The following is a 27,558-nucleotide window of genomic DNA, read 5'->3' as shown; positions in this document are numbered from 1 at the left end:
AGACTCACCCGACCTTCAAAAATATCCTCACCTCTTGGAAGCCTTCTCAGACCTGTTATCCTTGGCTAAATTCAGCAGTTCTTCTCTTTGCTCTCCCTCTGAACTCCCATAATACTACAGTACTTCATTATTAGAGCACACATCTGTCTATGTCAAAATTATTGATGTTATTGTCTATCTCCCCACCAGACTGTGAGTGCCTTGAGGCCATACTGCCTTATAGTTCTTTATATGTTCAGGATGCAGTTTTCGGAAATGCTCAATAGAAGATGGCGATGGAATAAATGACATAAATGTAAAAAGTAGTCTACATTCTCTGTCTCTATCCAGGCACCAAACCCCAGTGTCAGGAATTCAGGCACTGGTCAGTTCTCAGAATATAAATGCTCAGCAGTGATCATCCACACAAAAGCTCTACCACTTAGAGCTGCCAAGACCACACCCTTGTCCTCAGCTGCTGAGTTAAGGAAAATAAGGAGGGTTGGCAATGGATATATCAAGTAACTGGATGGAAAGACCCATGTGTTCTATCACCTCTATTCACCTTACTGGTGAGGAGAGGGATCCCTCACACTATGTAGAATGAGATGGCCAGGCACATGACACCTTACCCTGTGCATGATGAAATGAGATTAGCAACACGCACTAAGTCACACACATGCACAGCCCAGGGGAGGACGTTGCGTGCCATGAAAGGTCACACAGAGTTTGCATTCAGGAATAGAGTGAATCAGCAGGAGCTGTGGGAGGGAAGCTTTGTAGCAACAAGAGGAGGAGGTGACGCCTAGTTTCCACATAATTGGCTTGTTTGAATGATCTTATGGGCTGGCCATCAGGTTGAAGGCCGGGTGGAGTACAGCTGGTCCTGCTGATAATGGAACTAGCCAGGGGGAGAGCATTTTCCATGAGTTGGGGGTATATCTGGTGAGAGCAGGGGAACTTACGGTTAGGGCTTTGCGGCCCTGTGAGGCTCAAAGATGTCAAGGCAGCATTTAATATTGCAAGTTAATTTCAGGCCTCCCATCACAACATGGAAGTAAGAGAAATGTTTAGGTCTAAGATTGGAAGAGGAAGAATATCAAAGAAGACAAAATTAGAGACGGTTTGAAACTTGGGGACAGCATTGAGATAAGGGCTTTAGGACTGATGCAGTAGATCCAGACTAAGAACAAAAGATAATCTGCTAGCAACACACACCATGACCTAGGCCACAAGTCTAGGTTGGATGGATGAATTCATTCTAAAGCACGCTGAATAGGCAACTCGGGAGGCTTTGAATAGAACTCCTGCTTTAGTCTGAAATCTCATGGAAAACAGCAGAGCTGAGTTGGCAGTGGGATAAATGTGTGAACCCAATAAGTTATTTTTTTAAATTGAAATATAGTTGATTTACAATGTTGTGTTTGTTTCAGGTGTACAGCAAAGTGATTCAGTTTTATATATATGTGTGTGTGTGTGTGTGTGTGTGTGTGTGTGTGTGTGTGTGTTGTGTATGCGTGTATGTATATATATATATTCTTTTGCAGGTTCTTTTCTATTATAAGTTATTACAAGATGTTGAATATAGTTCCCTGTGCTATACAGTAGGTCCTTGTTGTTTACCTATCTTATGTACAGTAGTGTGTATCTGCTAATCCCAAATTCCTAATTTATTCCTCCCCCCGTTCCCCTTTGGTAACCATAAGTTTGTTTTCTATGTGAGTTTATTTCTGTTTTATAAATAAGTTCATTTGTATCTTGTTTTTAGATTCCACATATAAGTGATATCATATGGTATTTGTCTTTCTCTTTGTGACTTACCTCACTTAGTATGATAATCTCTAGGTCCATCCATGTTGCTACAAATGGCATTATTTCATTCTTTTTATGGCTAAGTAATATTCCATTGCATGTATGTATCACATCTTCTTTATCCATTCATCTGTTCATCAGTGGACACTTAAGTTGCTTCCATGTCTTGGCTATTGTAAATAGTGCTGCAATGAACTATTGCATGTATCTTTTCAGATTAGAGTTTTCATCTTTTCCAGGTATATTCTCTAGAGTGGAACTGCTGGGTCATATGGTAACTCTAGTTTTAGTTTTCTATATTGTTTTCCATTTTGGCTGCACAAATTTACATTCCCACCAACAGTGTACGAAGTTTTCATTTTCTCCACGACCTCTACAGCATTTTTTATGGGAGAACCTATTTGAATACCACATTCAGAGAAATATCAGAAAACTTAGAACTCCCACCACTGATGCACTCATATCCTAGCAACGTTTCCCCATTTCTTGAACAATAAACTCTGAATTCCTACGCCTGTTGGTGAATGTCCCATAGAAGCCAGTTCTACTTACTTAACCTTAGCTTTTATTGCTCTCCTGCAGGGACAATACTTTGTCAAGTCCCACCTCCTTTGTGAAAGCCTTCCAAAGAAATAAGGCTAACAGTGATGACTTTTTAGGTGATTAATCTCCAGCTATAAGAAAAATAGATTGGGTACCTACTAAATGCCAATACTATCCTAGGAGTTGAAGATACAAAAAGATACAAGATAAGCTCTTGCCTGCAAGGGGCTACAAACCAAGCTGAGGAGAAAGGCACATTCTTAAGTAAGTCAGAACAATGTAACATAACACATGCTAGGTTGAAGCAAGCAATGCAGGATGAAATGATAAGAAATGGAGAGAAGGAAACATAACTGAACTAGTTTAAAGGGGGCAGGGACCTATACTTAGCCAGTTCTACCTCATTATATATGGTACAGAAACAGGGATATCATCTATTTATGTACAGCCAGAGCCTAACATTGTGTCTAGATTACTGATTGATTGACTGCACAATTGACTGATATATTGATGTTTGCTTACCCTTTGGAATCTTTCAAATGTGCCTATTTCTGTTCTCTAATCATATCAGTAACAAATTAACTCATCTTAAAGGGTCTTACCACCCTTGGGAAATTTAGTATCACTAACTTAATATCCTACCTTCTCAGGCTTGGAGGTAGGTATTATTACTGACATAATTAAAACCATATTAATTAGATTTTTTTTTAGTCAACTGGATTTCAGCGGACTCCAGCACTGGGGTTTGGGTAGCTATCTATGTTATGAGATATGAAAGGCATGGAAAGGCCTCTCTGACCCCAAAATATCACACCCAGTGGGACTTATAGAGTGGCTAACATTGGAAATCTACCCCATTAAATAACACAACTCTTGCCCATGCAGGAGTTGTTTTTGCAATGTGAATGCCTCCAGTATAGGTAAAACCAAGTCAGTAAGTATTTGGGGCCTTTTGGTTTTGTCTGTGATCTTTTAGGAGCTACTCCTGTGTACCAGATGTTGTGGTGGGCATCATGGGGATACAAGATTGATCAAACATAGGCTCCTCCTTTAAGTACATCACTATCTGGTTAGTTGGAAGAAACCTGTAGTGGATACTTACAAGGCAGCAGCACATAATTAAATGACGATTATGGAGTAATTATGAAAGAGGACTTGGTTAGGAAGAGCTGAGATCTAGCCTAGATTTTGTCATTAAGACACTGTGGGACCTTGGGGATTACTTGCTTCCAAAGATTTGCCCTGGGTCTGATGTCCTCTGCTTCCACTGGGTATCTCTGTCTGGAGGTAGTTCGTGCTTCAGAAGATCCTTGATGACATCAGAAGAGACAGAGATCAGAGCTTAGCATAGTGCCTGACACATGACTGGTGCCAACATCTTAGTTCCCAGCCCCAGGTTGGCTTGAAATGACTATACCTCCCAAAGCAGAGTGAACAAAGAAACAATGGTGACCTGGAGTGGCCAGGGGAACTTCAAAGATAAGGAGAAGCCTAAGATGGACTTGAAGGAGAAGGTGGGATTTGGAAGGAGTGGCATGGGGAGGGCATGGCAGGTGGGGTAAGAGCCATGAGGAGTTACCAGCACATTAACCTCACTGTGAATGATCTTTATCAGACAGAGTTCTTTATATGTGATGGCTTTATATACATTTGTGGAACATTAGCAATCATGTTCTAGGAAATGAAGACTTGGAGTTGAAGCTGACAGCATCACAGACACACTCTGCTTTCCACAATGATACCCGTTTGCCCATTCTAGGCAGAGAGGTGGAAGGTTTTCTCTGGAAGTACAGCGAGCATTGAAACCCAGGGACCTTGATCCTACGTCCCAGTCCATCCTTTGTAGCCTATTGGTTCCTACTGTTTGTGACAGGTCTGCCCAAGTCTGAGGGAACTCTTGTGACTCAGATCAAAAACAGCCTTCAAGAGAAAATCAACTGTAGCCCCTAAACCACTGTACTCATATCTTTGTTGCTCTCTTACTGGCTACTTTGTTGTGTTGTTGTTTTTCAGGGATGGATGGATACTGAAAGTAGAAAGATACTGTTCTATAAGTATTCCCTGTAGCTGATGTCTTACTTGTGCTATTTCACCTTATCTTCACTGAAATTCTCAGGGGTAAGCATAGGCTGCCTATTTTACAGATGAGGAAAATCAGGCTAAGTGAGGTTAAATGACTCTCTCAAAGATCCAGCTAGGAAGTAGCTGAATCACAATTTAACCCTTCAAGCAGAAGCAGAAGTAGAGTAAGTCAAGTGAGTCAACCAAGGTGCAAAATGTCAGGAGGACCTCATGCTCAGATGCCGACCCTGCACCTAGATGCCGCCCCTGCACCTAGATGCCCCTGAGGTGAATACTTTGCTTCATCCTAGTCCTGGGTGTCCAGGACCCTCAGGGCTGTCTGGCTTCAAAACCAATACACTTACATCACACACACACATTCTCTATGGCCAGCTTTTCAACAGTAACATCAGCCCCTTAAGAGCCTATAGAGAGAAACGATTCCCAGGCAAGTCCCAGTCTAGGAATCTTAACTTCCAACTGCCTGCTAATCACAATCCCAGATGATGCTCAGACAAGGCAGAGCAGGAAAATAAAGACAGATAAATCATTTTCAGTCAGAACTGCTCCAGTAGGTGCCATGTAACACTCACAAGGAAAGAGATACTCAGCTATGATGTAGCCCCTGCTGGAGCTAAAGAGGGGTGCAGGAGCATAAACTCCCAATATACCCACTTTTAGAGAGTCAGAACACCTTCAAGAGAACGTGTGCTCTGCAGTGTTCATGGACATCCCAGTTCCTTTAACTCGTATAGACACTGCACATAACATTCCCTTGGAGAGACTACACTATTGGTGCAAGAAATTGTTGAAAGACGAAGAGCAGAATAATCACTGGACCCCAGCCCGGACCCATCCCAGAAACAGACACAGCTGTCCTACACAGGGGGCCTCACACCCCTTCCCATTCCCTGTGCATTTGGGACAAAGAGAGCCTCTGTGTGAAATGGCAAGCTGCGGATATTAAGTTGGACAGCAGGGCCGTGAAGCCACCACAGAAGGGGGACATTAAAGAGGCAGTATAAATCCCTTGAAGGCAGCAGTCTCTGTCAACATGACATCAGGTTGTGCAAAACACATGGAGATTCAAGATGCTCACGACAGTTATGTTCAGAGTCTCTGTGGAAAAAGGATGTAGGAGAGTAAAGAAACTAAAAAATGAAATTCTTTGACCATTCTACTTGCCCACATGATCTCAACCCACTTCGTTTCCTAACTATTCGCCTCCCCGATCCTGTTTCATTCCAGAACATTTTATCCCATCTCATCCTCTCCCACTATACTCCATTCCAATCCATCTCACCTCAGTCTATTCCTGTATCATATGCTGATTATGACTATTTTGTTCAATCTTATCCTATATTCTACCATTCAATTCAATCTGAAACCCATACATCCTTACCAAGGTAACCCATTCCGTATACAACAATAATTTTAGTAACTGTCCTAATCTGATGCTCTTATGGAAAAAGACATATAAGCATGGAGAAATTGGTACTATAATTAGATGGACTCCAAACCTGCCTACCATGCTCAAAGACCCTAAATTATTGAGTAAGGTGAATATTAGAGAGATTTTTAGTGATTCAATTCTCAACCTTTCTCAAACAGACATTTTTATCAGCATATGGGCTGGAGACATAGAAAGGGGAGAAGAATGAGAACTTACATTTGCTCATTATGAGCAAATTCTGCTATGAACTAGAATTTGCTTTACATACAATATTTCATCTTATCCTCACTACAACCTTAAAGGCTATCATCTTAATCCCCATTTTACAAATAACTGAGGCTCAAAGTTTAAAAAACTTGGCCATGTTACACAGCTAAGGAGTGCTTTTAGACCCAGTAGGACTGGTCACATGGAGCCCATGATCTTTCCAGAGTTTCTGTCCTGTGTGGTTGATGACATGAATGTGTGGTACTGGTGTCACAAGCTGTGGTAGCATTAGCAGTGGTGACAGTTGTTATCATCATCATGCAAAATTGTCTCCCCATGATTGTGTATGACATAAAGCATGGAGCAGATATGGAAGCTGAAACATACAGTATATGAAATAACAACACACATATGTACTTTGTATGAAAAGCAACCTCTGCCCAGCTCTGCCTAACACCGTAGTCTGTTTTGTTTCACTCCGTATATTACTTGTTTATTTGTTGATGATCTCTCTCATCCAACTTGAAGGTAAGCTTCAAGAAGGAAAGCACTTTGTTTTATTCACTGGCATATACCCAGTCCCTAAAAGAGTGCCTGGCACATGGTCGTGCTAAAATATTATTATTTGTTAAATGAATGACTGAATGGTAGAACACATTTCTAAAAGAAGTTCTTGATATTTGAACAATAAGCAAAAGATAAGATCTAACAGAGAAATTGTTCTACACAAATATAAGATGGTAAATACATGACTTCATTCAGTTTAAACTACTAGAGCATAAATAAATAAATAATAAGTGACACTCCTGCCTCCACTAAACTGCTGGTCAGAATTCACTAGCACTCTGCAGGACAGAGGAAGACTGGAGGATGTTCACGGAGGTGCTCAGGTTGACAAGAAGATTCTGGAGGTATTAGACCAAAAAAATTGAAAACCTGCCATGTGGGAAGGGTCATAGCATATGGGTACAATTCCAAAGGTAGAACAAGGGTCTCTGGATGGAAATTACATGGAGTTACATGTCAATACAGGGATAAAAATTCCACCATTCTGAAATGTTCAAAACCAGAATTGGTTAATTCTCCCTGGAAACCTTTTTGTATCCTGGAGGGTGCTGCCAAAGCAGAGGGTGTATATTGGCTGTCCTTGTGCAATTCAAGCTTTAGATGGAGATTATACTAAATGAATTCTAAGATTCTGTCAACTCTGAAACTTGATGGCTCTATGTTTCTCCTGGTCTTGCTCATCTGGGCATCCCCAGAAGCATCTAGAAAAAGGCCTTAATGTAGCCCAGTCCCTGACATCAAAGTCCAGGGACTTGATAAGCTTGGCCATCTCTTCAGAACATCCTGACTCTTCTGCTGTGGACAATTGTCATCCCCTGTTAAACCTTCCCTCAACCTTCCTGCAGACTCTACTATAGATGTCCTTCTCTTCTTCCTCCATCTTCTATGCCTCCTCCTTTTCCCATCCCCATAATCTATGCATGTCCTGAGTCTGGTCCCCCCAGAGCCTGCTCTGTGCTAATTATTTATAAAGGAAATCAATCCCTTTTTATGTGTCAGTGAATATGAGACAGAAGTCTCACCCAGAGAAAATGTACATGCCTCTTGAAGGACATTTATTACAAAGTAAATCCCAAAGAATTTCAGGTCTCATCAAAACCTGTAAGAAAACATAATAAAGGGTAACAGAAACTATAATAAGTGCTGGAGGTTGCAGTCCAACTAGGAGGGGGCACTAGAGGATCCTGTTTGAAGTTGCAATTGCTTTGTAAGAATATCGTGTTCACTTAAAATGTCTATTGATTTGCAGTAACTTTAGATACAGTTTAGGGACATAATGGAAGGGTCTAGGGCTCCAAGCCCAATCTTGCTGCTGCCACTGATTTGGGGGTGGGAAAAACTGATGTCCCTGAATTCTTATCTGTTAAAATGACAATAAGTTTATCTGAGGTGAAAGATAAGCCAGAAAAAAAAAACAAAAAAATAAAAAAAACGTTGATCATGGTCACTGGAAAGGTGTGGGCATCTTTTCTATGGGCACAACTTCTATCGCAATTGTGCAGTAGAAAGCATTGCCAGAGCCACTCCCCTGCCCCAGTAAAGACTTCTTTCAAAAGCATGGATAACAAGAATATAACCTTAGGGATAAAAGGCTGAAGTATATTGGAGGAAGTGGGCAGGGATGGGAGGACTCAGTAAGCAGAATTCCAAGACTACTCAGTACCTGAGCAGTAAAATAATCAAGAGGAGGAGGAGGAGGAAAAAGAGGGGAGAGAGGGGGAGAAGAGGAGGAGAAGAAAGAGGAAGGGAGGGGGAGGGGAGGGGAGGAGGAGAAGGGGGAGGGAGGGGGAGGGGAGGGGGAAGGGGGAGGGGAGGGGGAAGGGGGAGGGGAGGGGGAAGGGGAGGGGAGGGGGAGGAGGAAGGGGAGAAGGGGAGGGAGGGGGAGAGGAGGGAGAAGAGAGGAGGAGAAAGGGGAGGGAGGGGGAGGGGAAGGGGAGGGGGAAGGGGAGAAGCAGAGGGGGAGGGGGAGGAGGATGAGTAAGAGGAAGGAGAAGAGACAACTATAGGAATTACTATTATATTATCATTTTGAGCTAATTTGAATATTTGTAAGTTGAAGCTATACTTGAAGTGCTTGATCTGGATCCAGTTGCGAAGTGCCTTGTAAGCTGTATTGCTAATCCACAACACACACAGGCTCGAGGGGGGCAGGGAAGCTGCCCCAGCAGCCTAGTGACACAGCCCCCAGTTATAACATGGCTCAGAAATTTATATAAACACCCATGGAACTCAGTATTGCAGGCACTCACACCATGTTGGGGAAGCCAGCTTCCTGTTGAAGCTCAGTACAAAAATGCAGATGTTTCCCTTGGTCCAGAGAGAGAGGGAACCAGGGAGGAACAAGGTTGTCTGTTTGCCCATCATTGAATTCAAGGCTGCAGAGGTTGTGAGACACACTGGAGGAATGCTATGAGATCCTCCACATGCCCTGCTTTCTGAGGCCCACAGCTCTCTCCTCAGGCCACTTGGCCTCAGTCCCCTTATCCAAGTTTCTCGAAAAAGGAGCTCTGGTTCTTCCTCTCTTTCTGTTCTTTATCAAAACACCCCACCTGGGCTCCAACTTCACAAGGTAATGTTCATCAATAACAAGTTACGGACAAAGAAATACTTATTATGTCTTTTTTTTTTCAATAAATTTATTTATTTATTTAGGTCTGTGTTGGGTTTTCGTTGCTGCACATGGGCTTTCTTTAGTTGCGTCGAGCGGGGGTTACTCTTCATTGTGGTACGCGGGCTTCTCACTACGGTGGCTTCTCTTGTTGTAGAGCACGGGCTCTATGCATGCGGTCTTCAGTAGTTGTGGCATGCAGGCTCAGTAGTTGTGGCACATGGGCTCTAGAGCGCAGGCTCAGTAGTTGTGGCGCACAAGCTTAGTTGCTCCATGGCATGTGGGATCTTCCTGGACCAGGGCTCAAACCTGTGTCCCCTACATTGGCAGGTGGATTCTTAACCACTGCACCACCAGGGAAGCCCACTTATGATGTCTTAATGAATGACACTAGGTAAACCCCACTGCTCTGGCAAACATTTATTGAGAAACTTCTATGTACCCAACACAGTTTTGCAGTCATTAGGTCCTGTTATTCTGACAGCAGAATAGCAAATATATCAACTCTTTTCTCAAAATCTATTTCTAGTTAATTTTAGACTCTTCCTGCTGAAGCCTGAGGGTCAAGAACAAAAAGGGGGTCAGGGAGCCTTTGACATCAGGCCACCCTACTGCCGTTCTTACCACTCACTTGTTCATTTATTAATACCTGTGTTTTCATACCTAGAAAACACATCTGCAGTCTCTGCTCTGTGCCATGGGGTGGGCAAGGGGCTGGAGGGCTGAGCCAAGAAAGTTGATCTGGCCCTAGGCCCTGAGGCACCATCCTTTAGCTCCTTGTTTTCTGACATTAAATCCCAGTGAAACAGCTTTTACATTTTCCTGGCTGGACTGTCTAGTCTTGAAGCAGAGGTACCCCTCCTCCCGGCACAGGAGCTTTCGTCTTTACTGATTGAATTGAATAATTTGATTTAATAAATCAGGAGAGTTTGCAGTGGGTTTTACACTTTCATTAGGGAAGATGTATGTAGTGTAGCTGCTGTTTGGTCATGTGTTTAATTAATGAATGAATGAACATCTTTGGTGCTGAGGACTCCAGGTGCATAGACCCCCTTGTTCTTTAGCCCCCAGGCTTTATTCAGTAAGATTTCTAAGTTTACCACAAATAGATTTAGAGAAAAGAGCTGAGACTTACTTGTTATCCTTGCACTGAAAGAATGGGGCCTATTGATCCCCAAGTGGAAGGTTTTCACTAGTTTGTACTTTTGAAGTTAATCTTGCCTAACCCACCGTTCCCAACCGGATAGCCTGACCTCCAGTCACCTCCCACTCACCTGGGGACACTTGCTCTCACACACTTGTTCTTACTGAGGAGACCCTGCATGATGACACCTTGACCATGGAGCCCTACTGGTGATAGGGGCATTTTAACAAGGACTGAACTCAAAACCTGAGGGATGAAACACCAACTCTAATGTTTCAGACCCCAGGCAGCAGGAAGGGAAGACGGTCTGTGCGCAGACAGCATCCGGAGCCACTGAGGACTCCTTTACCAGCCTAGAACCAGTGCTGCCCCCTGGAAAGGGGAGTCTGGCTACACAGAGGGCCAGCCAGGTAGCCTAGCTGGCTCCATCATCACTTGTTGGAGTCCATTTCTTGTGTTTTCTGTGGCTTTAACTGGATGGTTTAGTCCTTCATGAAGCAAATGGAGCTGTAATCAAGGTCTTTGTCACTCTCCCATATCTGCATGTAAGTGCTGAGGGTGGTGACAGTTCATCAGCCCTTGGCTTGCTCAGAAAGAGAGTTTTTTTAAGAAACAAAAGGAAAACAACTTTAAAAGGGTCCTAAGCTTTTGGGGACTCTGTGATTTTAGAAACACAGCAGACAAAAATTTCTAATTCCTCCTTAGCTTACTTTGAATAATATATTGGTCCAAACAAGCCAAGGACTGGACTCCAAGCAGAGAGGAGGTACCTCCGTTTGCAATGCTAATGGGCTGCTTCACAGATCAGTGAGGAGGCTGCCCAAGTGTGCAATGCATGCAGCTCCCCAGCCGAGGAGAGTGCCCTGAAATCTAGCTTAATGATGATCAAGACAAGGATGTAGAGTCCTGAAGTGAAGGGGAGGTGCTGTGCCAGGCACTACAGAGGCAGGTGTCAATTCAGTCCTTAAGGTCTGGCTTTGGGTTTTGGAAACAGCGTGGTAGAATCATCTATGTCCTGTGGTTGGACCACCTTCATGGTTTTCAACTTCTTTCTGTAGCATCATTTATTATTAAAAAGAAAGAATAGAATAGAATAGAATAGAATAGAATATATATTACAGAGAAGCCCTACATTTAAGTCAGACAGAGAGGAAGCAAAGGTGGGATTCAGGGTCTCTCCCACTCTGACCAAAGCCCTTCCTACAGGCCTCCCTGAAAACATGGGTATGGATTGCCTTAGGGTCTTTGTACAAGTCCCTGGATTAGATGGAAAGTAAGGGTCCCTCTAATCACAAGCTGTAACTCTGAGCTACCAATACAGGCTTCACAGACAGTGTAAAAGTTGGCTGATTCTGCCTGGAAAGGGGGGAGTAGGTTGAAGCCAGTCTCCAACTTGCTTAGAAGACCATAAGACCATCATTTTGTTTTAGAAGATAAATACAAAATGATGGTCAACTTTTCTGCTTTCTGGAAAACTGAACATCTGTCTCTCCTCTGTGGTAGTCACTAGTAATATTCAACAAATATCTGCAGTTCTCCGCCTTCTGGACACATGGTAGGATTGTACTGCCTGCCCCTGTCCCTGGTTGGATGGGGTCATACAGTTAGTTCTGACGAATGAACTGTGGCTGGTGAGCCTTTGATTATGATGCCAGACACTACAATGCTCTCTTTTCTCTCTGTCACAGCAACTAGCAGTGCCTGAGGTGGAAACTGCCTGGGTTCCTGGATGACTACAATGAATATATTCTCCTCCCCACAATGTTCCATGGTGGCTACATAGCATGAAGAGGAAAAATATTTTGCTACTTTGTCACTGAGATTTGGGGATTATTTATGACTAATGCATAACCTAGCCAATCCTGAATTACACATCCTCTCAAGACACCTCCACGGTTCCATTAAACAGAGGTCAAGTTGGTTGGCTCTACGTTAGGAAAACAACCAGCCAGTTCATTAACTAGTATTTATTAACCCTAAAAAATGCCCTGTCTCATGCTAGTCATACATAAGAGGGAGAAACAGGTCCCTGTCCTCTGAGGCTCACCGTCTTAGCTGGAAATACACATTTCATGCAAGGAGGCCATGGGAAATATTTAAATGTTAAAATGTGAAGGTGTTTGTTATAAAGACAAAGGAAATTCTACATTGGAGGGTGATATGGACTGAATGGATGTGGGTCCCCCTAAATTCATATGTTGAAGCCCTAGTGAACTCCTAGGGTGGTTGTTTTGAGAATAAGAAAGTAATTAAGCTTAAAGGGGTGATAAGGGTGGCACTGATTGATTAACATCAGTATAAGAGACACCCGAGAGCTTGCTCTTCCTCTCTCTCCACATGCCTATGCTCAGGAGGCACCCTATGTGGACTTGCTAAGAAGGCAGCTGTCTGCAAGCCAAGAAGAGAGCTCTCACCAGAAACCCACCCTGCTGGACCTCGATCCGGAAAACACAGCCTCCACAACTGGGTGAAAATTCATTTCTGTTTGAGTCACCAAGCCTGTGTTGTTTTGTTATGGCAACTGAGCAGATAAGAGAGAGAAAGAAATGTAATTCTGGTGAAGAGTAGGAGGCACACAAGATCTACAGATTTCCCAGACCCTTTCGCACCTCACAATGCTTGATGGATGGGGGATGATTGGCAGGAGGGGCAGGGGAGCTCTAGATGGCTAGGGGATGGCCTTTTCAGGAGTAGACTCAGAAAATAGATCTGAATGGGACTAAAGATGCTTCTCCAGAAGCAATGACAGATACAGTGGGGTAGGAAGTCTGGATGATATCAGGTGTGGCTGTACTACTATAGAAAGAGGTAATGAGGAGTCCCCACAGAAATATATAAATATTTAAAACTCTGTTCTTGAAATTGTGATTAGACATCAGTAGACTCTTCATAGTCAGATATACTTTTTTCTGGCCATCTCAAAAATTGATCCAAGTCAGTTTTGAAGATGTCCTAAAAAGCCTTTTTTGTTGTTTTTGGATTTGATATATTTCATCATCTTGACACAGCCTTGGGACAGAAGCCTCATCCAGGAAAACGTGAACGTTAAGTTGACTGCTTTGGGACAGTTAATCTAAAGAGGGAGAGGGTGAAAGGGTGCATGAGTAATAGAAAATGCCCAGCTTCGTTATTGCCAAAAACTTCATACTCTAAAATAACCTTTACTGTCCCTAATTGAGACTTCTCCAGAGCTTGGGTTTGCTAGAGAGAAGAGTGGATTGCCACTCTGCCCAGCAGATGGCTCAGCCTTCTCTCCTGCTGCTTTAATAGCCTTTTAGGTAATAACCTGTTTTATTAAGACAAACACCCAAACCCTTTAAGCTCCAGCAAAGATGAGCTTAAAAATGAAAAGCCCCAGGTGGCCACGGTGAGCTACTGAAACTTTTCTGTTCCTGTTTTCTTCAGTTTTACCCTCCCCTAGGGCAGGAGTTCCTGACCTGGAAACTACAGAGTAGTTTTAGCAGTCCATTAACCCCATGAAATTTAATACAAAATATTGGGAAAATGTGCATTTTTCCAGCGAGAAGTTCTCTAGCTAAAAATACCACATCCTCAAAGGGCTCTAAGGCTACAGAAAGAGCTACAGCCCTAGGGGTCCTTACCTTGATTCCCACTGAGACCACTGGAGTCCAGAGAGCCAAGGTGGCGGAGCAGAAAAGGTGCTGAATGTGGACACAGACAGAACCAGGGCCACTTTCTAGCTTCATCTCTACCATCTGTGGCCTCAGGCAGGGAATTGCCACGCTCAGGTCAATGCCCTCATTCAAGCTTGTTGCTCCTTCCTTTGCAGGGTTGGACGTAATTGGCCAAGATTGGACTTAAAGTGTATAACAGGCACTAAGTTAAACTATTCCTCCTTTAATATTCCTATCCAAGCTGGAATGAAATAACCTCATTTACTCAGAAGAGACATAACCTCCATCCACCTCCACAAAAATCTTTCAGTGTACAGCTCAGTAAACTCTGTTGTGTGTATCTGTGGTGGCAGGGACAGCATTCAGTTGTGGATCTAATGAGCACCCAAACTCTAGGAAGGGAAGGGATCAATACAGTGATGTGTTTACCAGGCCACTGCTGGGCAAAGATCCACCATTATCTTCTCACAATGTAGTGGAAAGACCATTGCTGTGGAAGCTGCCATACTCGGGTTCCAGTTGAGCTCCACATCTGTTACACTTGAGAACTCTTTCAATCAATGACTTCATCTTTTCCGTCGAATGAGAAAAATAATACTGCCCCACCTTTTACACAGGCCAGTGCTGAAGACAAGAGAATCTTGGATTGTATGAAATAATGAGTGTGAAACAACTTCGAAAGTGTTTTAAGAGCTGCAAAAATAAGGAATGGTCATCAACATCATGATTTTCATCATCAATACACTAAGGCATCTTTACAGGACAAATAAGCAAATTGGCTTAGAGAAAAACAATAATGCTGCCCAGATAAGCAGATAAGTTCTGGCCTCAGAAAGTGGGAGGTGAGCCGTCTTTTCCTTTCCTCCTTTGGATTTTCCCCAAGACATATGAGGAAATGTCATATGATTCTGTATGTGGGCACTCATCTCCTCTATGACCAGTGTGTATAGATTTCCTTGTTTTATATACCCATAAAATGACACCACTAACCAGCTCCTTATGTCATTCTAACAATGAAAGCTTTCTCCTCTGGCTGCTGCTGCTCCCCACTTATGTATTCCTACACACACGTATGTATTCCTAGCAGTCCTTCTCCATTCATGCTTTTCTACCTTTTCTACCTAAAGGATACCTGAGTACTTCCATGGATCCTGCTCATCCCTCAATGTCTAGCTCAGAAGCCACCTGATGTGGACTTCTCTACTCGTCAGCCCACCCCAGCCCATGCTGGCCCTCCGTCCTCTGCACTCCCACAGTCATGAACTCTGGGAACACAGACCATGTTATTCACCATCCAAACTGGAACACTTTTAAGAGTCAAACAGGTAGCTGTTAAGTATCACCACCAGGACAACAGGTATACACAGAGTCTGTTCTGAGATAACTCAAATACATGGTCCCTCTAAGTCTGGGCTACACATGCAGGCCCTTTATCGTGTGGTGCCTGACATTATTGTTTTACCATTCCTTGCAGGAGTCTGCTCTGCCCATCTGGACTCTTATGGGACAAAACTCATCTTGGCTCTCCTCCACCATTCCACATTCATCTACTGCATTGCCTTAAATATGGTTTCCACGAGGAAAGAGTCTGCAATGGGGATTTGCATGCAAAAGCCTAATGAGACCTGCTCTCAGGAAGACCATCTGTGAGGGGGTAAGGCCAGCAGAACTGGGCAGGAAGAGAAGTTAAATTGCACAAGACCAGAGGCACCTGACCTTCCTACAGGCAACTCAAAAGCTGGGATGGCCCTTCAGAGTTGTTCCAAATGGAGGCAAGAAGCTCAAGACTTTGTATTTCTGTATCAGTCAGTCATCAGAGGCAGGCTGCCACCAAATAAGGGACAAAACTTGGCCAAGAAGCTTCCTCCAGTCCAAGATGATTTCTGGAGAGAAACGTGGTTCTGAGTATTCCAAACAGCCAGGAGAATGAGTAACTTGAAACTTATATTAGTTTCCTATTGATACATAAAAAGTTATGAATGCACTGATTTACAGACTTAAAACAGCATACATTTGGGCGGGGGTTGGGGAGGGATGGATTGGGAGTTTGGGATTAGCAGATACAAACTATTATATACAGAATGGATAAGCAGCACTGTCGTACTGTACAGAACAGGTAAGTATAGTCAACATCCTGTAGTAAACCATAATGGAGAAGAATATGAAAAAGTATATCACTTTACTGTACTGAATCACTTTACTGTACACCAGAAACTAACTAATACAACATTGTAAATCAGCTATACTTAATTTTTTTAAAAAAGCACACATTTATTAGCTCACAGTTTTGTAGTTCAGAAGTTTAGTTGGACTTGGCTGAGTTCTCAGCTTAGAGTTTCACAAGGCTAGTGTCAAGGAGACAGCTGGGCCATGTTTTTATCTGAAGGCTTAAGGAAGAATTTGCTTCTGAGCTCATTTAATTTGTTGGCAGAATTCAGGTCCCCATAGCTGTAGGACTGAGGTTCCTGTTTCCTTGTTATCAGACAGGCCTACTCTCAGCTCCTAGAGGCTGCCTACATTCCTTGCCAAGTAACCCCCACCCGCTGACACTGGAGAATCTCCCTTGGACTGAATCCCCTATAATCTGAATCTCTGACTTCCAACATCAATGGTTTCAATGACCCAGATTGAAATGTTCATATGGTAAGGCCAGAAACATCCAGATAATCTCCATATCCTAAGGTCAACTGATTTGGAACATAATTACATCTGCAGAATCCCTTCACAGCAGTACTTAGATTGATGTTGATTGAATAACTAAGAGAAGGTGTGTGTATGTGTATACCAGGGGCTGGGAATCTTCAGGAGAAACACAGGCCTCCACAGAATCCACTGTAACCAGTTACTGAAAATCACTGAACTCCAAAGTTAGGGATACCTAGGCCATGACTGCCAGTTCTTTTCACTCCATTTGATTCTCACTTGTGGTATCTATTCTTACCGTGTGCCTCAACTTGAGTAGTAAAGATCCTTAATTCCCCCCAGGACTCTAAACCAAGAGGATTGTTCCCACGTTGATACCTGCCTACCTCCAGCTCCTGGAGATCCAGGCCCAGATGGAGTCAAACCCAAACAATCTAAACAAGGTTCAAAAGCATGATACTCATAAATGAAGGAAAAGAAAACACTGTATCCCCCTGAAAGGAATTCTTTCAACCGCTGATCTCTTAGCTTAGAATAGTGGCTACAGTGTTAGGCCCCAGAGGTCTGCCTGTGTTCAAAGCCTCGTTCTACTGCTTACTGTATGTATTGGGGCAAGTTTTTTATCCTCTCTGTGCAGCAGTTTTCTCCTCTGTAAAATGGGCATAATAATACCTTCCTGGTGGGATTTCTGTGAGGATTAAATGAGACAGTGCATGCATATGGACTATTTTCCATTTCTCCTCCAGATACATCTTGCATCTTTCTCTGCCTTATTTGCTCTGAGCCCTAATCAACTATATAGATGGCTTCCCTTGCCTTCTGTCTTCTGATTGGGTCTAGCCAATGGGACACATGGAACACATATCTAAGGGGTACTTATTGTCCTGGCTCCCTCCCTCCAGGGCAACCTCAGGCTGGCTGCCTCCCTCGACCTAAGGTCACAACAATTGTTGAATGCCCCCTCCACTACAACTCTCTCTTTCCAGGGTCTAGACACTGGCTCCACCTCTGTTCCTTCAAGTCAAGGATGGTAACTGCCTAATTGTTGCTATAACCTGGATAGCAACAGTCAGTCATCATGTGTGTTTTCCCTCCATATCCCCACTCTTCTATAAATAGACACTATAACTTCTTTCATTCCGTTTCCTGCTGGAACTCATGTAAAACTGGCCTATAGCCAGAATTTGCTGCCTTCTAGGTGTTAACAACTGTGGAATTACTGTCCAAGGATGTCTTGGTTTGTGGAACCCTCTTAGCCATAGATTTCCATCCCTCTGCCTCAACCGCACCTCATTTAATGCAGCTCCAAGGTCAAGGTAGAATGAGATGAGGATACCACAACATCTGAAGAGGTTCCTGGTCTTCTCTATAGGCCCTGCTAGGGCTCCTCTTCTGACCACAGACCACCTCCAGGGACCCTGGTCTTTACTGCATTTCCTGTGGGCCTCTCACAAACTTTCATCTCCTACATGGGGAAAGAACTTTCTGATCTGGTCTCCAGAGTATCCAGCAGTCACGGGGTAGCTGTCTCTCTTGCCCTTCCCTTACAGGTATCTGTAGCCAGCCCTCTATTCAACGCACTTCTCCCCTTTTCTCTGCATCTTCCAGAAGCACATTTATTAAGCTTATTGGCTGTCAAGGATGGGATGTTTAAGTGCTTATGAAAACCTACAGAGAACTGCCTTCAAAGCCAGTGTTTTATGTGTCAAGACAAAGCCAGCCACAGCTGACAGACAACAAAAGGAGGACAGTCACCCAACAGGTTAAACTGAGACCCCATTCACCATGGACTGATTGAGAATATCAAAACCAGCAGGAACTGACTGACTCCCAAAGCAGGAGCACCTGCATCATGGCCCCACACCTGCCCCTACAGAGGGTGACCCCACTGAATCCAAAGATTCATGACAAGACCAAAGGTCATTCTACAGTGCACCATATCAACCCATTTCCTTTATTAAGCAGGAAATCACATTTATGCATTGGGTCAGCTGTCTATCCATTCAAGAAAAATGGGTTTTCTGAGAAAATGAAAATCATTAATTTACCCTGAAATTTTACTGGGGAGAAATTCTGTTGTATTTGAATACAGAAGGGAGAAAAAATGCTGGAGTATTCCATTCTTCCTTTATTAATGAAGTAAGATACATAAAAGGTCCGTTAAAATTACATAGAAGCCTCATAAGCGTCTTTCCCATCTTCTGACTCAGTCACTTTTTATGGCTTCAGAGCAACATTTCTGTGAGAAGGTGTTACCCAAACACAGGGACACCCACTCTCACACATTCACAGAGTTTGGTTGTATTTGTCTATTCATTCATTACTGAAATAGGTATATTTTGAACACCGAGTGTGGGCCAGACACTGTCCTTGTTCCTGGGACCATAAATTAAGTTCCCCACTCTGAAGGTGCCTACAGTTTAGTGGGGAAAATGAAGAAGCAAATAGGCAATTAAGGGCAGGGAAATTCATGAGTCTTGGGAGTTCAAATAAAGAGCATCTAACTCAGATTTGGGACAAGAGGATCAGGGAAGGCTTCTAGATTGATACCTACCTGATGAAAAGGAGAGAATGACAGAGAGCAGGGTGTTCCAGCCCAAGGAAGAGCATCTAAAAAGATAGATGGAAATCTTGCAGTAGTTCAGTAATATTGGAGCAAAGTGTTTAAAGGGAATAGAAGAAGGGTGTAGTAGAAGGGAAAGGTTCGAGGCAAACAATGGTAAACAATGAGACTGGATAGGTAAGAGAAAATCCAAGGCTGATTAGGGAAGTCTTCCTCGAGGTGGTGAGTTTTGATTTGGAAGTTGAAAGTCATGGTTATGCTGGATGAATTCTTGGGTGTGGAGCATTTGGCTGTAAACCAAGAAGTGCATTCATAGAAAATCACCTGTGCTGCTGAGACCTAAATTTATTCATTTACTCATCCATCTCTCTGTCCATTCATTAAATTTTAATTGGTCCTGTAGAATGTGACAGCTCTATGCAAGGCCCAATAGAGAACTAAGAGGAATCAGACATGAATCTATGACTTTGTCTTATAGTCAAACACAAAGTCAAGCTTTACTGCCTTGGAAACTATTCTGTGACTAGAGGTGGGGGAGCAGTGGTGAGACCTGTAGGGTGCACTCAAAGTGATGATGGGGAATAAAGTCCCCTCCCTGGCATTGGAAACCATTACCTTGGGAAGAAACAAGTGATACTTTCTGGTCCTCTTGAAAACTGTCTGATCTTTCCACTGACCACTTAGGCCATTATCCTAAAACAAAAACTAACTGAGCCACTGCTCCAGTCTCCCTCTTGACCCTCCCTAGTCACATGCTCCAGCTCACAGGCAGACAGCACATTGCTTCTTGCATGTGTAGGACAAGGGTTCAAATTCCTGCTCTAACACTATGGGTGTTTGACTGTGATGCAGTTATTTAGCCAGTTGTTTTGATTTCTAAAATGAAAATAGTAATAACCAACTTGCAAGTTTATTTAAACCATAATATATGATACCTATTTATAACATTTAAATTTTTAAAAGAAAAAGTTGTCCAGTGAGTGTCAGAAGTTCTATATAAATTCTGGTTAAGTAGCATATGGCAGAGCAAAGTCAAGGGAGAGAGTTTCAGAAGATGCTTCCTAACTGGACCATGAGAATCATCAGAAGAACCCATGTGAGTCAATTTAAGGACTTCCTTACCTAGAGGCAGAATTTTTCCAGGAATTAATTCATTTATTCCTTCAATAAATAAGAATCATCCCTGTACTTGCCTCTGTTGAACCCATTGCCTGGAATATGTGTCTCCCATCTTATCCTCCAAAGTTTGGTCAATCTGATCCATCTTCTAACACCAGACACACCCTTGACCTCCATCCACCCCTTCGCCTGTCTTTGTAGTGTGGTCATACTTTAGTGGTCAAGTGCTTTGCATTATACTGAGATTATTTTCTGTTTACATATCTACTTTTCCTGGAATGCAATCTCTTTGACAGCAGTGATCATTTCTCCTCTTTATGTCTCTGGCAATGTTAGATGTCTAATAAATGTTTGTGTTGAAACAAGTGTGTGTGGTTGGTGCTTTGTAGTTTATAAAATGGTTCTATGCTCACTACCTCAGAAAATTTTAGCTACTCCTCAGAACAATCCTTGGAGTGGGCTGGAAAGATCCATATGTTAGCTCCATTTTGGAGATGTAAAACCAAAATGAAATCCAGGTATTTCTGAAGAGCATTGATTCAGAAGTCTATACTGTGGGCAAGTCATGGAGCTTACACACTAGAAGATGTAAGGGAGATAAGACAAGAGGAGAGGTGGCATGTTTCTTACAAAAGACAAAAATACAGTGTTACACCATACACAAAAATAAACTCAAAATGGATTAAAGACCTAAATGTAACACCAGACACTATAAAACTCTTAGAGGAAAACATAGGCAGAACACTCTTTGACATAAACCACAGTAAGATCCTTTTTGACCCACCTCCTAGAGTAATGGAAAATAAAAACAAAAATAGAAAAATGGGACCTAATGAAACTTAAAAGCTTTTGTACAGTAAAGGAGACCATAAACAAGATGAAAAGACAGCCCCCAGAATGGAAGAAAATATTTGCAAATGAAGCAACTGACAAAGGGTTAATCTCCAATATATATAAACAGCTCATACAGCTCAGTGTCGAAAAAACAAACAATCCAATACAAAAATAGGCAGAAGGAGGAGTTTCAAGGTGGCAGAAGAGTGAGACGTGGAGATCACCTTCCTTCCCACAAATACATCAGAAATACACCTACATGTGGAAGAACTCCTCCAGAACACATACTGAATGCTGGCAGAAGACCTCAGACCTCCCAAAAGGCAAGAAACTCCCCACGTACCTGGGTAGGGCAAAAGAAAAAACAGGGAAAAAATAAGGACGGGACCAGCACCAGTGGGAGAGAGCTGTGAAGGAGGAAAGGTTTCCACACACTAGAAGCCCCTTCCCGGGTGGAGACTGCGAGTGGCAGAGGGGAAGCTTCGGAGCCACGGAAGAGAGCACAGCAACAGGGTGCAGAGGGCAAAGCAGAGAGTTTCCGGCACAGAGAATCGGTGCCGAACAGGACTCACCAGCCCGAGAGGCTTGTCGACTCACCCACCGGGGCGGGCGGGGGCTGGGAGCTGAGGTTTGGGCTTCAGATTGATCCCAGGGAGAGGACTGGGGTTGGCTGCGTGAACACAGCGTGAAGAGGGCTAGTGAGCCACAGCTAGCCGGGAGGGAGTCCAGGGAAAAGTCTGGAGCTGCCGAAGAGACAAGAGACTTTTTCTTGCCTCTTTGTATCCTGGTGCACAAGGAAAGCGGATTCAAAGCTCCACTTAAAGGAGCTCCAGAGATGGGCGTGAGCTGCCGATAACAGAGCGGACCCCAGAGACGGGCATGAGACGCTAAGGCTGCTGCTGCCGCCACCAAGAAGCCTGTGTGCAAGCACAGGTCACTATCCATATTTCCCCTCATGGGAGCCTGTGCAGCCTGCCACTGCCAGGGCCCCGTGATCCAGGGACAACTTCCCTGGAGAGCACACGGAGCGCCTCAGGCTGGTGCAATGTCACGGCGGCCTCTGCCACCGCAGGCTCGCCCGGCATCCATACCCCTCCCTCCCCCCGCCCGGCCTGAGTGAGCCAGAGCCCCCAAATCAGCTGCTCCTTTAACCCCATCCTGTCTGAGGGAAGAACAGACGCCCGCAGGCGACCTACATGCAGAGGTGGGGCCAAATCCAAAGCTAAACCGCAGGAGCTGTGTAAACAAAGAAGAGAAAGGGAAATTTCTCGCAGCAGCCTGAGAAGCAGTGGATTAAATCTCCACAATAACTTGATATACCCTGCATCTGTGGAATACCTGAATAGACAACGAATCATCCCAAACTGAGGAGGTGGACTTTGGGAGCAATGATATTTGTTTTTTCCTTTTTCCCTTTTTGTGAGTGTGCATGTGTGTGCTTCTGTGTGTGATTTTGTCTGTATAGCTTTGCTTTTACCATTTGTCCTAGGGTTCTGTCTGTCCGTTTTAGTTTTTTTCTTTTTTATTACTTTAAAAAATTTTTTTCTACAAAAATATTTTTCTTAATATACTTATTTATTTTAATAACTTTATTTTATTTTACTTTATTTTACTTTATCTTCTTCTTTCTTTTTTTTTTTCTCCCTTTTATTCTGAGCCATGTGGAGGACAGGCTCTTGGTGCTCCAGCCAGGCATCAGGGCTGTGCCTCTGAGGTGGGAGAGCCAAGGTCAGGACACTGGTCTACAAGAGACCTCTCAGCTCCACGTAATATCAAACAGCGAACATCTCCCAGTGATCCCATCTCAATGCTAAGACCCAGCTCCACTCAACGACCAGCAAGCTACAGTGCTGGACACCCTATACCAAACAACTAGGAAGACAGGAACACAACCCCATTCATTAGCAGAGAGGCTGCCTAACATCATAATAAGGCCAAAGACTCCCCAAAACACACGATCAGATGTGGACCTGCCCACCAGGAAGACAAGATCCAGCCTCATCCACCAGAACACAGGCACTAGTCCCCTCCATCAGAAAGCTTACACAACCCACTGAACCAACCTTAGCCACTGGGGACAGACACCAAAAACAGCAGGAACTACGAAGCTGCAGCCTGAGAAAAGGAGACCGCAAACACAGTAAGTTAAGCAAAATGAGAAGACAGAGCAACACACAGCAAATGAAGGAGCAAGGCAAAAACCCACCAGATCTAACAAATGAAGAGGAAATAGACAGTCTACCTGAAAAAGAATTCAGAATAATGATAGTAAAGATGATCCAAAATCTTGGAAATAGAATGAAGAAAATACAAGAAACGTTTAACAAGGATGTAGAAGAAGTAAAGAGCAAACAAAAACTGAGGAAAAACACAATGAATGAAATTAAAAATTCTCTAGAAAGGATCAATAGCAGAATAACTGAGGCAGAAGAATGGATAAGTGACCAGGAAGATAAAATAGTGGAAATAACTATGGCAGAGCAGAATAAAGAAAAAAGAAAGAAAAGAATTGAAGACAGTCTCAGAGACCTCTGGGACAACATTAAATGCACCACCATTCAAAATATAGGGGTCCCAGAAGAAGAAGAGAAAAAGAAAGGGACTGAGAAAATATTTGAAGAGATAATAGTTGAAAACTTCCCTAATATGGGAAAGGAAATAGTTAGTCAAGTCCAGGAAGCACAGAGAGTCCCATACAGGATAAATCCAAAAAGAAACAGGCCAAGACACATATTAATCAAAGTATCAAAAATTAAATACAAAGAAAAAATATTAAAAGCAGCAAAGGAAAAATAACACACAAGGGAAACCCCATAAGGTTAACAGCTGAACTTTCAGCTGAAACTCTGCAAGCGAGAAGGGAGTGGCAGGACATATTTAAAGTGATGAAGGAGAAAAACCTACAACCAAGATTACTCTACCCAGCAAGTATCTCATTCAGTTTTGATGGAGAAATCAAAACCTTTACAGACAAACAAAAGCTAAGAGAATTCTGCACCACCAAACCATCTTTACAATAAATGTTAAAGGAACATCTCTATGCAGGAAACACAAAAGAAGGAAAACACCTACAATAACAAACCCAAAACAATTAACAAAATGGTAATAGGAACATACATATCGATAATTACCTTAAATGTAAATGGATTAAATGCTCCAAACAAAAGACATAGATTGGCTGAATGGATACAAACACAAGACCCATATATATGCTGTCTACAAGAGACCAACTTCAGACCTAGAGACACCTACAGACTGAAAGTGAGGGGATGGAAAAAGATATTCCACCCAAATGGAAATCAAAAGAAACATGGAGTAGCAATTCTTATATCAGACAAAATAGACTTTTATAAAAAGACTATTACGAGAGACAAAGAAGGACACTACATAATGATCAAGGGATCAATCCAAGAAGAAGATATAACAATTGTAAATATTTATGCACCCAACATAGGAGCACATCAATACATAAGGCAAATACTAACAGCCATAAAAGGTGAAATCGGCAGTAACACAATCATAGTAGGGGACTTTAACACCCAACTTTCACCAGTGGACAGATCATCCAATATGAAAATAAATAAGGTAATACAAGCTTTAAATTTTACATTAAACAAAATGGACTTGATTTATATTTATACGACATTCCATCCAAAAGCAACAGAATACACATTCTTCTCAAGTGCTCATGGAACATTCTCAAGGATAGATTATATCTTGGGTCACAAATGAAGCCTTGGTAAATTTAAGAAAATTGAAATTATATCAAGCATCTTTTCTGACCACAATGCTATGAGACTGATACCAATTACAGGAAAAAATCTGTAAGAAATACAAACACATAGAGGTTAAACAACACACTATCTAATAACCAAGAGATCACTGAAGAAATTAAAGAGGAAATCAAAAAATACCTAGAAACAAATGACAATGAAAACACAATGACCCAAAACCTATGGGATTCAGAAAGAGCAGTTCTAAGAGGGAAGTTTATAGCTATACAATCCTATCTTAAGAAACAAGAAACACCTCAAAGAAACAACCTAAACTTACACCTAAAGCAATTAGAGAAAGAAGAAAAAAAAACAACCTCAAAGTTAGCAGAAGGAAAGAAATCATAAAGTTCAAATCAGAAATACATGAAAAAGAAATGAAGCAAACTTCATTTGAAGGAAACTTAAATTTAGATTAATAAAATTAAAGATGGTTCTTTGAGAAGGTAAACAAAATTGATAAACCATTAGCCAGACTCATCAAGAAAAAAAGGGAGAAGACTCAAATCAATAGATTTAGAAATGAAACAGGAGAAGTAACAACTGACACTGCAGAAATACAAAGGATCATGAGAGATTACCACAAGCAGCTATTTGCAAATAAAATGGACAACCTGGAAGAAATGGTGAAATTCTTAGAAATGCACAACTTTCTGAGACTGAACCAGGAAGAAATAGAAAATATGAACAGACCAATCACAAGTAATGAAATTGAAACTGTGATTAAAAATCTTTCAACAAACAAAAGCCCAGGACCAGATGGCTTCACAGGCGAATTCTATCAAACATTTAGAGAAGAGCTAACACCTATCCTCCTCAAACTTATCCAAAATATAGCAGAGGGAGGAGCATTCTCAAACTCATTCAAGAGGCAGCCATCACCCTGATACCAAAACCAGACAGGATGTCACAAAGAAAGAAAACTACAGGCCAATATCACTGATGAATATAGATGCAAAAATCCTCAACAAAATACTAGCAAAGAGAATCCAACAGCACGTTAAAAATATCATACACCATGATCAAGTGGGGTTTATCCCAGGAATGCAAGGATTCCTCAATATACTCAAATCAATCAACGTGATACACCATATTAACAAATTGAAGGAGAAAAACCATATGATCATCTCAATAGATGCAGAGAAAGCTTTTGAAAAATTCAACACCCATTTATGATAAAAACCCTCCAGAGAGTAGGCATAGAGAGAACTTTCCTCAACATAATAAAGGCCATATATGACAAACCCACAGCCAACATCGTCCTTAATGGTGAAAAACTGAAACCATTTCCACTAAGATCAGGAACAAGACCAGGTTGCCCACTCTCACCACTCTTATTCAACATAGTTTTGGAAGTTTTAGCCACAGCAATCAGAGAAGAAAAAGAAATAAAAGGAATCCAAATTGGAAAAGAAGAAGTAAAGCTGTCACTGTTTGCAGATGACATGATCCTATACATAGAGAATCCTAAAGATGTTACCAGAAAACTACTAGAGCTAATCAATGAATTTGGTAAAGTAGCAGGATACAAAATTAATGCACAGAAATCTCTTGCAATCCTATACACTAATGATGAAAAATCTGTAAGTGAAATTAAGAAAACACTCCCATTTACCATTGTAATAAAAAGAATAAAATACCTAGGAATAAACCTACCTAGAGGAGGCAAAAGACCTGTATGCAGAAAATTATAAGACACTGATGAAATAAATTAAAGATGATACAAATAGATGGAGAGATATACCATGTTCTTGGATTGGAAGAATCAACATTGTGAAAATGACTCTACTACCCAAAGCAATCTACAGATTCAATGCAATCCCTATCAAACTACAACTGGCATTTTTCACAGAACTAGAACAAAAAATTTCACGATTTGTATGAAAACACAAAGGATTCCGAATAGCCAAAGCAATCTTGAGAAAGCAAAATGGAGCTGGAGGAATCAGGCTCCCTGACTTCAGACTATACTATAAAGCTACAGGTATCAAGACAGTATGGTACTGGCACAAAAACAGAAATATAGATCAATGGAACAGACTAGAAAGCCCAGAGATAAACCCAAGCACATATGGCCACCTTATCTTTGATTAAGGAGGCAAGATTATGCATCAGAAAAAAGACAGCCTCTTCAATAAGTGGTGCTGGGCAACCTGGACAGCTACATGTAAAAGTATGAAATTAGAACCCTCCCTAACACCATACACAAAAATAAACTCAAAATGGATTAAAAACCTAAATGTAAGGCCAGACACTATCAAACTATTAGAGAAAACATAGGCAGAACACTCTGACATAAATCACAGCAAGATCCTTTTTGACCCACCTCCTGGAGATATGGAAATAAAAATAAAAATAGACAAATGGGACCTAATGAAACTTCAAACTTTTGCACAGCAAAGGAAACCATAAAGAAGACCAAAAGACAACCCTCAGAATGGGAGAAAATATTTGCAAATGAAGCAACTGGCAAAGGGTTAATCTCCAAAATTTACAAGCAGCTCATGCAGCTCAATATCAAAAAAACAAACAACCCAATCCAAACATGGACTGAAGATCTAAATAGATATTTCCCCAAAGATCACATACAGATTGCCAACAAACACATAAAAGAATG

The sequence above is a fragment of the Tursiops truncatus genome, chromosome 13, assembly GCF_011762595.2.
Source record: "Tursiops truncatus isolate mTurTru1 chromosome 13, mTurTru1.mat.Y, whole genome shotgun sequence".
NCBI lineage: Eukaryota > Metazoa > Chordata > Mammalia > Artiodactyla > Delphinidae > Tursiops > Tursiops truncatus.
This window is presented reverse-complemented; position numbering follows the sequence as displayed.